At 40.0% G+C, this 13901-nt stretch overlaps 1 protein-coding gene across 8 annotated transcripts in view; it reads left to right on the top strand.

Annotated features, from left to right (window-relative positions):
* The window catches only part of BACH2 (BACH transcriptional regulator 2), a 270018-nt gene that overhangs the window by 139244 nt on the left and 116873 nt on the right, over positions 1-13901 (top strand). For 4 of the 8 annotated variants that reach the window (XM_090036799.1, XM_090036770.1, XM_090036789.1 and 1 more), the window contains one exon: positions 4323-4472. The exons of 2 other annotated variants lie outside the window; for them this stretch is intronic. The gene's annotated coding sequence lies outside the window, so the exon portion shown is untranslated. Of the gene's footprint in view, positions 1-4322; positions 4473-13154; positions 13350-13901 lie in introns of all 8 variants that reach the window. 2 more of the 8 variants (XM_090036779.1, XM_090036808.1) reach the window with 2 other exon arrangements.

Genomic DNA, 13901 nt, shown 5'->3' with positions numbered 1-13901 from the left:
GAAATTCTTTCTTGAAATCTTTTCCCTGGTTTCCCAACGAAAAACTTCTTTCTAAAATGGAAACCATGGAATAGTGTAGCTGTTGAGCAAAATGCAATAGAGAATTGGGTTTCATTCTACCCTAGTATGACCCCTAGGCAGAGAGATTCCTGCTTTCATGTTGTAGATCATGTATAAAACCTGATGCTATGTGGATCATCTGCCGTTGGGTAAGAATATCTAGGGAACAGAGAGAGAGAGTGAGACATTTGCAGAAAGGAATGAAATGCTTGGGATGCAGTCCCATGCTTTCTACAGCAGTGAACATCAATCACACCTTCCAAGAACAGTGTAGCACTGAAAGTCTCCTTTTTTTCTCTTCCTATTTCCTCCCTTCACCTCTCCCTCTCTTCAAACATGCTGTAGCAAATGTAATTTTAGCTTGAAAGTGCAATTTGTCCTTGAAAAAACAGAGGGTTTTATTACGTTTTCTGGTTTATTTCTTTGTATGTTGGGTCAATGACAATTTTTCTTTTTTTTTTCTTTTTTACTTTTACAAACAATTTTGTTTTACTTGTGACTTGTGATCTGAGAGACTTAACTGTATTATTTTTTTAGTCCTAGAGACAGTTTGGATATTGGTTACATTTGACATCATAAAGCTTCTAAGTGTTTATCCTCTATGGTCCACTTCTCAGTGAATTCTTTGTCTATCTAGAAGACATTTGCATAAATTAGGAGGCTGAGCCATTATATATTTATTCTTTTAGTATACACATGCTAAAAAATAGAGGACTCAGCATCGGTTGACAAATCATCTAGCATGTCATTATCCAAAAGATTTACTCAGGGGAAGTAGGTTATTTAGAAAGGTTGACAAGGTTGCATTTTAGGTACAAACCTTGGATTAGGAAAGTGTTTTCCAGTTTTTGAGTTTTCAACTTTTTTTTATATTTTTTTTAGCCAAATTTAATTCTTGTCAGAAAATTTGAATGAAGAAAATTTTCATTGGAATCTTTTGTGACGGCATTTTAGAAGCTTCTAAAACTGGCCTGAGTGCATCAAAGGCTGGATACAGGTGGAAACATGCATCCAAACTTTTGCTCTCCTGTTGCTCAACCTTCATGCTAGGAATAAATCATACACAGTTTTTTACTCCATGGCTCCGAGCTGTATTCATATACTTGTATTTATGGGCAGATGGGATGCAGACATTTGAAGCTTCCTAAAAGTTGTAGATGTCTGTAGCATTTTCCTCTGAAAAATACTAAGATAAGGTGTCAGGGGAAAGCTAATTTAACTTTTTCAGATTTTAGACTTTTGATTAAAAATAAGTTTCAGAAACACTTCCAGAAAGGAAGCTCACATTCCCTTCCTTCAGTTCAGAATGTTGTCAGAAAGACAGCACTGCATCAGTTATCCTCCACTCATATTTGGGAAGCTTAGATTAAGTTTCTTGCACATCCATGTAAGTTTTTGCTGTTTTCTTTGCACAAGCAGATTTAGTAGCTGTCGTCTTACTTGTGTTAATACTTAATTGCACAGGACTTACATGTTTTGTTTTGTTTTTGCCCCATCCTTTGATCCATGATAACCTTAAGAGTATTGAATGAAATAAAGAATTAATTCCTTCCTTGAAATCTTGTAGAATACAGCATAAGCATACTTCATTTGTCAGTTTAAAATCCATGATTAAATCCAAACCAAGATTTGGCGAAACTAATTATTACTGGAAGTAAGTTGTCATTTTATGCCTGCCTAGTCTGTTTGTTATAGGTTATATTAAAAAAGGAAGACTGAATAGTTTTCTCCTTGGACATGAAATCAATAAAATAATAGGAGTTGGTTTGGAAGTAAATCTTTTATGCCAATAAATATCAAAAGGGTTTGTATTCTGCAGACTGCCTTTCCTCATGAATATGAAAGACTACACTTAAGTACTTATGCTGTAGGTAGTGACTAGGAGCCTCAGGTAGGGATCCAGGCCCCACAATGCCAAGTGCTATACAGAAAGGTAGTTCTCACTACATAGTCCACAAATGAATTGTGAGCTAAGAATATAAGAAGGCCTTTGCTGGGTAAGACCAGTAGTCCATCCAGTTTGACAGTGGCAGGAGTGGATGCTCTAGAGAGAGACCATTGAACCAGATCTACCTAGAGTGATCTATCCCCTATCCATTATCCTCCATGTTGTCTACCTTTATTGGTTTAGAGATGCCAAAGAAAACATCTCCAGCTATTCTGTTCAACAGCTAATAAGACCGTATTTACTCGACTATAAGACAGCCCCATGATAATTGGACTCTATGTATGGAAATTTATAAATTTGTTATAATTTTCCAGGGAGGTTTGCTTTGAACTTGTTCTTTTCCCACTGCTACAGCAGGGAAGATAAATTGGGGGGGGGAAGTTATGCAGCGTCTTTGACCTGCTCTCCCTCCAGTACCCCCCTTACCCTGCTCTCACTGAGCGCGTGGAAGTGAGAGGCAAATTTGAGAACACTGAATTTGAAATAAATGTGCCTGTAGTAACTTTCACCTATGCACATTTCTATGGGGACCTATAGACTTGGTTCATCCAGACTTGATGCAGTTTACCCTTTTTGAAAGTCCTGCAGGTTTTAGCAGATTTAGGTAATCTATAAATACACTTCTAAACAACCCATTTGTATGATATTAGTCCAAAGCCAAAGGGTTCATGATTTACTATATAGTTCATTGGGCTGGTCCCCAGCAGAGGCAGCAGCATTTCAAGTTATAGTGACTGGAACCGGTGTTCTTGTCACAAATCCTGAGTTCCTCTAAAAATGTATATGCAGATGAGGTGCAGGGCAATCTGGTCTGGCCCCATCTCATGGAGGGTGGGGCCACACTAGCCATCTGCAGCAGGCTGAGAGAAGGGGTGACGGAGGGATTTTTGGTGAACTCTTTTGGGCCCCATATGATGTTTGCCAGATATTTAAGGCTGGTGAAGAAACAGGAATAATTGGAAATGGGAAAGAAAGGTACGGCTCAGCTGTTAGAGTAAAAAGGATGTCAAAATGTATTCTGTGTGTAGTGGCTGTTTATGACTTGAAAAAGAGTCAGCACTAAGGGGGATTGCATGCAAGGGATGTTTCTGTACATCTTATTGAGATGGGCTGAACTAATCAGTCCTTGGGGTAGGTTCCCATGAGAGTATGTGTCCGATCTGGGCCATTTGTTCTATGGTCATGCTCAGTGTTGGCTGCATTTTATCAACTTTATAGTTGGTTTCCATTACTGAGCATGTGCTGCTTTTGGCATCAGTTTAATGATAAACAATGTGTTTAATTAGATTTCCTTGTATACATATGTAAGATGAGCAGCTTTTTTCCCCATGCTGATGGGGGGTGGGGGAAAACGCACCTCACCTTATTTTTAAGTAAATACAGTAGTTCTATTATCCATGAATGTGTCTAGTCCCTTTTTGACTCTGGCTATGCTGTCTGCCTCCTGTGGCAGTGAATTCCAGAAGTTAACTGTATGTTACATTTTTTAAAAGTACTTTCTTTTGTTATTTTAAACCTGTCTCCTCCTAATTTCGTTGGTGGCCCATAGTTCTAATATTCTGGGACCCGATGAATAACAATTCCCTGTCCACTTTGTCTACCCACTTCGTGATTTTATAGACCTCAGTCATATCCCTCCTCACCCTTCTTTTCTTTTCCAAATTGAAGAGTACCAGCCTTTTTAGTCTTTCCTGGCATAGCAGTGCTCCATATCCTAGATGATTTTGGTTTGCTTTTCTCTGTACCTTTTCTAATTCTACTACTTCCGTTTGGAGATGTGGAGAAAAATGTACATGGTATTCAAGATGGGGGCTCGTCATATGTTTGTACACTGGCATGATGGTGTTGTTCTCTGTTTTGCTTTCAGTTCCCATCTTAATGATGTCCAATATTTTATTGGCTTTTTTGGTTGCCATTGCACATTGAGCTGAGTTTTTTTTAGAGTACTATCTCCAATGACTCCAGAGTCTCATTCTTGAGTTGTAACAACTAGTTCAGAGACAACCCTTTGATGCAAAATAGACATAGCCATACTGGGTCTGAAGAACTTTTATACTTGGCCAAAAATATTTGGATACAGCTAATGAGCTGCAAAATGTATCGATGAGTCTAGTTTACGGAAATAACTTAATGATTGTTTTCCTTGGTTCCTACATTTGCTGCTGCTGATCAATCGGGAAGAGCCATATAGCCTAATTCCCAAGGATACTCCAGACAAAAAACTGCAGAAGTAGAGGAAGAAAATCATTCTTGATGCAAATTTTGTGTCTGAATTTCGATAAATGACCACTTGCTTGGTTTTTTTGTATTTTAGGTTGATATCAGCTCAGCTGCCAGAACTTTGCCCTGTGGCGCTGCAGAGGTCCACATCTTAATGGATTGCTGTAGTCTCCTAATTTCTCCGTTCACCCAGTTTCCTGCCTCGTGAGAATATTAGCTAGCACAGAACCTAGAAAAGTTACATGTAAGTCTTAATTCAAGCTCCTTTTTCCAGAAAAAAAAAAAAGCATTCAAAGAATGAAAATACCTCAGGGAAAAAAAACCCCAGGAATAAATATCATACTTCAAAAAGCATTCTGAAAGCTGTAATTCAACAGAAAACATTACGTTATGAATAAATGGATACTGAGGACTATTATTTGCTTTTAAAACTAATTAGTGATTGTGAGTTTTGTCATTCTGCAGACCTAAGTATTCTGCTACCATGGTAAAAAACATGTTTTAAATTGAGTAGTTGGGGTTTTTTCCCCCCTTTTTTATTTCTCAGTAAGTGTGTGTGCACACATGCATGTGCATGTACATGCATGAATGTAATTTTATTTACCTCAGTGAATCCTAATGTCCAGCTTATGCCACAGCACACTCAAACTCATAAAAGCCTGGTTCCTGATATTGTAGTCCCGTAGTTGCCCAGCCATGTACATTTTAGGATAGAGTCCTTTCCTCTTGGTTGTACCTTTCCCTCTTGCTTCCTATTGAGTGACAACCAGAGCATCACTTTTCACCAGATTTTATTTAGATATTGAAAGGCAAGAAGTACCTTTTTAAAGCTGAAGTTTTCTTTTATCTATGTTGTGGCTGCAGCTTATCTAGATGTTTTTGTTTTAAGGATGTCAGTGGCTGGTTAAGGGTTGATCAAAGACCACCACAGAGGCGGCAGGAAAAAAATAATACAGTGGATCATAAAACTAGTCATTGGCAGTATCAAGCAGGAATAGAACCCAGGAGTCCTGAATCCTGGTCCTTCCTTTAATTATTAGATTGTGCTGCCTCCCTGCTGCTCAGTAATAATATAACAGTGACAGGGGTCATACATTAGCAGTAACCATATGATAGTTCGTGTGTGCTTTCATGCACACAGAGAATGAGAATATGTTCTGCTGTAGGAAAAATTGCACATTGCTGTACATGGTGCAAAGGAGTTGATTGAAGCCCCTGTTGGATCAGGCCAAAAAGGGATCAGTGATCTGCTTGGAGATGGGCTGAACCCAGTCTGGCCTTGTGAAACCTGTCAGCAGTTTTAAACCTGAAGGGAAGGTTCAGCAGAGAGAGGAAGCTGACTGTAAAGAGTTGTTGCCTTGTTGCAATGATCCTGAGTGCAAGAGGGAGAATATAAAGAAAGATTTGAGCCTTCTTAAGGATGGAAATCCACGAGCAGCCAAACTTGGGAGAAAGCATGGGCTGAACATTTTTACCATATTTCCTAGTGTATGATGCACCTTTCCCCTAAAACTCAGCTTGTCAGAATTGGGGCGGGGGGTGTTAAGTAGGAAGCTGATTTTCTGCCTGGGATAGAAGATCTCTGCTTTGCTTTCTACTTCACTGTGGAGCAGTTGTTGCATTACTGTTTAAGCAACTAAGGGAGTCAGTTGGCTGCAGTGATTCATTGTTCTTCAGTCCAGAGGCGCTAATGATTGGTGCCACTGATTAAGCTAACCTTTCTTTGAGGAATCTTGCTATATGTTCTCCATTTCACAGCCTTGGAAACTCTTTAGCCCTCTTCAGAATCATAGATCCACCCATAGAGACCAGTCTTCAGACACAGCTAGCATTTCAGCTGTAGTTAAGCAGGCAGGGGAGGGTGAATCAACTTGAAGATTAGGTTTGTCCCTGCTCTAGGCAACCATAACTCTGGAAAAATCTTTTTTTTCTTCATTCTGCTTTTCAAACACAAGGTATTCTGGAGCATACTGTATGTGAGAAAATACAGTAACAAAACTGAATCCTAATTGGAGAGTATTTTTTGCTGGGATATGGATTGTGCTTCAGAGCAGCTTGAGGATCAGCATCTGAGCAGAGAGACTAATCTGAGCAGCAGACTGCGGCGCTTACTGATTCTCAGCCCCCAGTATGCATTAGTCTCATCCATGAACAAGAAGGAAAATAGGAAAGCTGAGCATGGCTAAAAAAAAATGTCTTCAGAAACGGGAGAGAATATTTTTTACATCTGTTAAGACGCTGCTGCTTGTGTTGCTCTCACTTTTGAGAGCAGAGATGTTGTCCCTCTGGAGAAGGCTGGGCCCTGCATTGCTCATATTCCATGGCCCTATCTGCACAGACACGTGACAACCAGCAGCTGGTCAAATAACTCTACCAGAAAAGCATTAGGGGAATCCATGGAATGAAAAATCATGCTGGTGCAAGGTCCAGGACTTGCTGTAGCCTGTATAAGGGCATCTACTGTCTAACCTGCTAGTGTCCCCACCAGTAGGATTTAAATCTTGTTGTGTTCTTTGTAGTAGTCTTACTGTTATGGTGCTCATTGGCTGCTTACAGACATGGGGGGGAAAAATACCGCAGTGCTTTACTTTCAGCTCAGTGCACCCCTTCACTGAATGCAGTGCGTGCCCAGAACAGGAATCACATCGGCACGACCTGGCTTGGCCAGCATCTGTATAGCTCATGTGCTTCAGCTATTAAATCAAACTGATTGAATCAGGTATTAGATAGAACTACCAAAAAGCCCTGTTGATGCATGTGAGCTATACAGATGCTGGCCAAGCCAGATCAAACTGACATGATTCCTCTTCCAATAAATCTCTAGTTTTTTGTTTTGTTTTTTGTGTTGAGTTTTTTTCCATGTCTGTCAGCACCCTGTGTTTCCTCACTATAGCCATCAAAATAAGGTCAAGGTATGAATTTTAGTAAGATGTTTGCAAGTAAGGAAGTAGATAAAAGTCAAGGAAAACAGACATGTTTATTTCTCCAATAAATAAGGGACTATGAGCTGATTCGTTGATCATAGAGATTGGCAGTCTTCCCTTATTTTTGTGCATTGGTGTAACAGATTTGCAGTTTGCTATCTGGTCAGAATTTTCTCATTGTTTTTGTTTTATTTCAGATTAGCTAAACCTTAACTAGATAATCAATGTGCCCTAAACTAAATCCTGGCCCCTAAACTAAAAATTCCTATTTAGTATGTATGTCTGTGTGTGTGTGTGTGTGTGTGTGTGTGTGTATCCATATGCCTATCACTGGGTTTTGAACTATGTTGGCAAAATTCTCTCTTTTATTAAAACAGTATAACTTACATGTGGCTGGAATCAGGGAGTTGTATACATTCTGTTAATGCTTTACCTAATATTGTTTGTATAGCTGAAAAGTAGGTATGCAGAACTTCACTGTAGCAATATGACAAAAATCCCTATCCATTGTATACATGTCACTAGATTTTTTTTTTCAAATACATACTGAAACTCATTTTGAGAGTTTACATATGTATACCCAGGCATGTAGTATGGATCAACTGGCTAATCCTAAAAGGGGTGTTAGTTGAACCAAAAAATTGTATTTAAAAAATCAGATATTGGAAAAAGAAGTGTATTAAAAAGGAGCTAAAAATGGAGCTGCAAAATGCAGACAGACTTGATAGTAAGTGAAAGTCATTTTCAAGCAGGTAGTAAGGGGCCCACATATGTTAACGGTGGCATAGGTTCAGTTGCTAATAGATGCACTGTTAGGCTAGGGACAGACATTCAAAAAGCCTGAGCCTGAATTGATTCAATCTTTGCAAGTTAGTCTAAGCTGGCTAGGCTGAACCAGTTTGTGTCGTATAGACATCCACTCTGGACTGAAGAAATACAGGCACATGCCTGCAGTGGCTCAGGCTAGAAGCCAGGGGGCACGCCAGAGCAGCTGTTCCTTCCATTCTACAGTGCTAAGCTGAGGCGTGGGGGGGCCGTGGCCAGATGCTGGCAGGACATTTTGATTAGGGAGGCACCCCCTCCCCTGCTGTTTCTGACCAGCCAGCAGGGAGTTGACAACACAGTGTTTATCACCCCTAACTCAGTGTTTATCAGCCCATTAAGAAAACAAAAGCCTCCCTCATTAATTCAAGTTATTCTTAAACAACTATTTCCAAGGAAGGAAAGGAGGGAGGTTACCAGCTGAGCTGTTGATTAACTCCAAAAAACCGTAAGTGGATGCTGTCCTGTCTGCCTTATAGACACCTCTCAGCATTAACTAGCACAGGTGCTGGCTACAGTCTGTGATGTGGGAGAGAGGAATGGGGAATCCCTGCTTGAGCAGGGAAGCCAGGCACAGGCTGCTGTGCCTGCCATCTCTGCCAGAGGTCCAGCAGGGCAGCCCAGTTATCTGAAACAGAAAGCCCCACCCAGGGCTGCAAAGCTTCTGGGATGCTGGGGGACTCTGGTTTAACTTGAACCAAGAAGCGGTGTGGGACAGACATTGCATAAACTCGTTTAAGCCAAATCAGTTATGTCTGATACTACATTCAGCCAGGTTTATCTCAAACCAGTTTCGGCCATTTTCAGACTGATTTATGTGCGCTGATGGTCTGTTCTGTTACAGGTTTAAACCAGTTCCTGATCACTTAAACCTGTTTGTGTGTAATGTCTGTCCCTATCCTTAGACTGCAAACTTTTATAATTTTATTGGTCTTACATTATTTGGTGTTTTTCATAAAGGCCCAGCAGCTGGAGTCATTTGACTATGTGAGTCTCTGATATTTACTAACAGGTTTCTATCCCTTTAGACTTGTAGGAAAAAGTTTGAAAATATGACTAATAAGAGTTCACAAGCAAGAAGGCCAACCAGGAAACTCGTTTGAACCCCTCCTTCCCCCTCATGTTTTAAAGGCAGTCTCATGATTCATGGGCATTACTTATGTTTAGGGTTTGCAATACTATACATTTATGTTGGACAACAAACTTAAACATCATTTGCTTAGTAACAGTCTTAAAAACAGCAAGCATGGATCCAGATGCAGGGCTGGATCCAGGAGCTGAATGCACATGCGTCAAAAAAATGATCTCACCCTTTGGTCACAGCTGAAGGACATTGGCAGGAGTGTAAGGGGTACTGCCTGTATTGTGGATAATCAGTAGTCTCATCTGCAAGCAGAATTATAATGTTGGGTCTCCAAATTAACTTGAAAAATCTGCATAGCTGGGAGAAATGTAAAATACTTAAATTAGTTTTGAGTGTTGGCATTGTGCTTAGGACCTTGCAAAACTTGAAACATGACGCACACTGCCTGAAAAAGTCATCTAATTGTACTGTCGTTACTGGCCTAGGATCCAACCCTGCATCTGGATCCATGTTAGCTGATACAAATATGAGGTCAAGGTGTCAGGTGCTTAATTAGCGCATCAGTATCATTCACGAACCAATATATAGTGATGGACTAGGGAAGTCAGGAAGAAAGTGTGTTCTTCTTTGAACAGCTTATACATTGTTTCCACATACTATCTCTGATAGTGTGATACAAATTGGGTTTTGATCAGATGCTATTGAAACTACAGTTTTTTTCAGCAAATGTTAGGCTATGGCTATACAGCTGTCCTGTTGACATCACAATGGAAGTGAGCTGCATTTTGAACTGCAGTTTGAAAACTGAGTTCACATTTTTGCAGTGTTGTTTCATAATTTCTTTTTAAAAAGGCAAAAATAATATGCCAATCAATAGTATTCTAAGCAGTCTTAATTTATACTAATACAAATAATTTTGTTGACTCTTAAAGGTATTAGTAAAAAACACAAAATAATGTCTATAACCTGCAGATAATAACAGTTTTCAGATTATTTCTTTATATCCACTTTAAGATTTTTTTAAACCTGCCCACCAGCACTTGCACCGCAGAAATATATATTTTTTTTATTTTAAAGTTCACAATTTGATGATTAAATGTCTGTCATCTGCCCTCTTGCAGCTCAGACATGAGGAACGGATTGATTTTATTCTATATCCAGTGGTTGCCAAAATCAGACTTCATTAGACCAACAAGAGATCTCTGAGTGAGGAGACACTTCCTGTGAAAAACCCAGTTCCTAGAGTTTTATATCCATCATAGTAGTTCTCAGCTCTCATGGCAGTATGGAAGGGAAAAGGTAGTATTCCTATTGCTGAGCATGCAGAAGTGGATTCCTATGCCCAGTATTTCTGGATTCTGTGCCACATCTGTCATGACATTGCAGGAAAAAATTCTCTTTTTCTATGCTTGCTTTTTTTATATGATGGTAGAATTACTTGTGTTCACAGTAGGTCTACTTTGGAAAAAAATGGACACCTCTGACTTGCATGTTACTTACTTGGTGAATGTCATGAAATATGGGGATGTGTTGCACTTTACTGTACATACAGGTAAACTGAACAGGATATGCACTTCAAGGGTCAGGCATATACAAGTTTTTGTGCACTTTTGAAGAAATGGGCTTTTTTATTTGGGGAAGGAAGTGTTTACAGGGCTGGATGTGCAGCCTTTAATAGTGGATTGTACTGCTATCTGTCTGTCTCTGTGAGGAGGTTAATCTGTCACCCATCATACTATCAGAATACATGTACAATGAATACCAGTACTGAAACCCCAAGTGGATTTTGTGAAATGTTTCTTTCCCTTTCTTGGCTCAAAATTCTGCTTTGGGATACCGTTTTGGTGTGGTGTAGGTTTTTTTGTGAAAGTGGGGAAGTGAGAGAGATGAGCATGATGGAGATCTCAGGTTCATTGATGAGTGCTATTCAGTGATGGAAATGCTTTTCCCTGTTACTTGCCTTTTAGCACAGGGATGGTACAGGAATCAGCATGCTACTCAGCCAGCCACCCTGTGACAGAGGAAGAAATCACAGAAAGGACTTTAGTCCTCCATGCCCCCCCCCCCCTTTCTGAAGCAGGATCAAGTATGCCTATATCATTGCTGACAGATGATGTTTCTTAATATCAACCTATCTGTGGTAACCTGTTATAGTATTTAACCTTTCTTATCATTAGAAAAGTGTTTTCCTAATATCTGACCTGTTGCCTGTTACATCTGCCCTGTGAATAGAGCCAGTTAATACTACCCTCCATAGTAATTGATCATTGTGCCCTTTTAAATCAGACTTTTACATGCTGAAAGACTGGAAATGGCACATTCATATCTGAGTAGCTCACAATGTGTTTAATTCACAGTAAATTGCCGAATTAAAGCCAAGCTACTTAGATGCTGCTGTAACTTTTATTTCAAAGGGTGACACCAATCCAGTCACCTGGAGTTCATCAGCAGCCCCATAGAGCCAATTGGATAAGCAGCACCCTTTGAAATAAAAGCTGAAGCACACAGCTAGAGCATCTCGGTAGTCCCATGCAGTTTGTTGGCTGTGGGCATATGTACTTCTAGCTAGTTTTGAAACCCTTATCTTCATAGCTGGCTATGGAACCTAATTTTGTAATAAAAAAAAAAAAAATCCCTGTTCTTCTATGTCATGCACATAAGGAGTATACATCAGGACATGGGAGAATGTCTGTTCATCAGAGTGCCCCAAGGAAAAACAAGGACCAACGGTCATAAACTCCTCCAAGACCGTTTTAGGCTAGACATAAGAAAAGATTTCTTTACTGTCCGAGCCTCCAAGACCTGGAATAGACTCCCTCCAGAAGTGATGCAGGCATCTACTCTGGACTCATTCCAGAAGTGCTTGGATGCTTACCTTGCTGGGATCCTTTGACCCTAGCTGTCTTCCTGCCCCTGGGGCAGGGAGCTGGACTTGATGATCCTCAAAGTCCCTTCCAGCCTTAACATCTATGAAATCTATGTGCTCCACCCTGCACCATCTGGGATGCAAACAGACTGTGAATGCTTTCCAGTTTTTCTACATCTTTCTTAAAAATGTGATGTACAAAATTAGACACAGTATTTCAGGTAAGGACTCATCAGTGCTAAACAGAGTGGAATAATGATCTCTATCTTGTATATGACATGTCTATTCCAGATCCCAGAACAAGTTTTGCCTCTTTAGCAGTAACATCAGACTGCCTCATATTTGATAAATATTTGCAATAAATCTGTTTTTGATGATATTCTTAAATAAATGTAAAGCAGATATGTCTAGTTCTGCAGTATAATCTGGAAATATGACCCAGCTTGGGAATTTATAGAATGGGATTTGAGGAGGGAGGGAGTTTTTAGTAACTGTTGTCCATAGCAGGAGATGCGTATTTGACTAGCTTTTCTGCTGAAACTATGGCACCCTAGCTGGAAGAAATTGCCATTTCCATTTTTTTTAATCCATGGTTTGAGTAGTACCATAAAGCTGTTAATGTGACAGTTTGCATTCTTTCTACATACTGTTGCTATTACTGAGAGGAATGGTAGGATTTGATCTGATGACAACGAATCAAACTGAATAGAGTATTTGTGCATCACTTCAAGGGTGTGTGGCGCTACGTAGGTGTGAAGTATTATTATTGATCTGTTTACTTTTTTGTTTTCACGTGCTGGTGATGTTATTGAGAAGTTTTGTATCTGGCGCAGATGGGAGTCTGTGTGTGTCAGCCTGAGTGACTGAGTCAGTTCTTGGCTCAGACAGATAACATTTCCTTTTACCACAAGGGACTGTGATTACTAGCATTTCCCCGTAGGTGGGGGGGACAGTACCTTCATGACACTCAAGTTTCCCACAGAATATCCCACCTGCCCATGCTTAACTTTTATTAAGAAGATACTGAAAGACGGTGTCAGTGAAATCAACTTTCTCTTTAACCTAAACCAGTGAAAACTAAAATTAATTTCACCACATGAGTTTTGTTTTCGCTGCTGCTTAAAGCTATCCCCCTTCCCTTGCAGGGCACTGTACAGTCATTCAGTGCCCGATTTGGGGGCGGTGTGGTTGTAACCCAGTGGAGTATGACCCATTTTTTCATAATACTAGATACCTGCGCCTGTACAGCACACACCAGAAGATCCTGCGACCTAAAATCATCACGAGAAAAAAGTATACCTGACTTCGACAGTATTGTGTAAGCTGCAAGGTGTTTGGAGCAGCTGGCTCTGCGTGAGACTACATGTTAATTACTAGAAGATGACGGGCAGTTTTGTCTAGTCTGCAGTTAATGAGCAAGTGCAGGTAAAGATATGTTTTCTGGAGCTGACACTTTTGTGTCGCAGATTATTTTGTTAAATACTAATCGCTTGCTTGCTGCACATGTTTCCTGTTATGATTTACGGAGAGCAAGAGTGTTATAATTGAAGCTTTAGTAGCCATAATAACTTGCGTTTTCAAGAAGAGTGAGATGATTAATGAAAGCAGACTGTCAGCTTTCCTTCCTATACCCCCAGACGTCCCTTCCTTCCTCCCTTTCTTCCTTCCTCTCTCTTTCTTTTGGTTAGTCCTGTGCAGATATTCTCGTGATGGCTTTGCTTATACTTGTACTGCTTAGAAATGTGTGTGTGGTAAGGAGAAACATGTCAAACGTAGAAGAGAACGGTGACTGTAGCTTGCGTGTGGCTAGGTTTTGAATGGTCATGCATAAAAATTAAGAAGTAATTTGCAGAGCAAATTTAAGTAAAATGGAATTTAAGCATGACGAAATGAAAGCATGAGAACTAGAGAGTCTCTAGTTCTTCTAATGCTACTATTATGAGTGTGAAGGGATTTTTGGGGAAAAAAACAGATTCT

This window comes from Crocodylus siamensis, chromosome 1 (genome assembly GCF_052110815.1).
Source record: "Crocodylus siamensis isolate JL-2025a chromosome 1, ASM5211081v1, whole genome shotgun sequence".
NCBI lineage: Eukaryota > Metazoa > Chordata > Crocodylia > Crocodylidae > Crocodylus > Crocodylus siamensis.
This window is presented reverse-complemented; position numbering and strand designations above follow the sequence as displayed.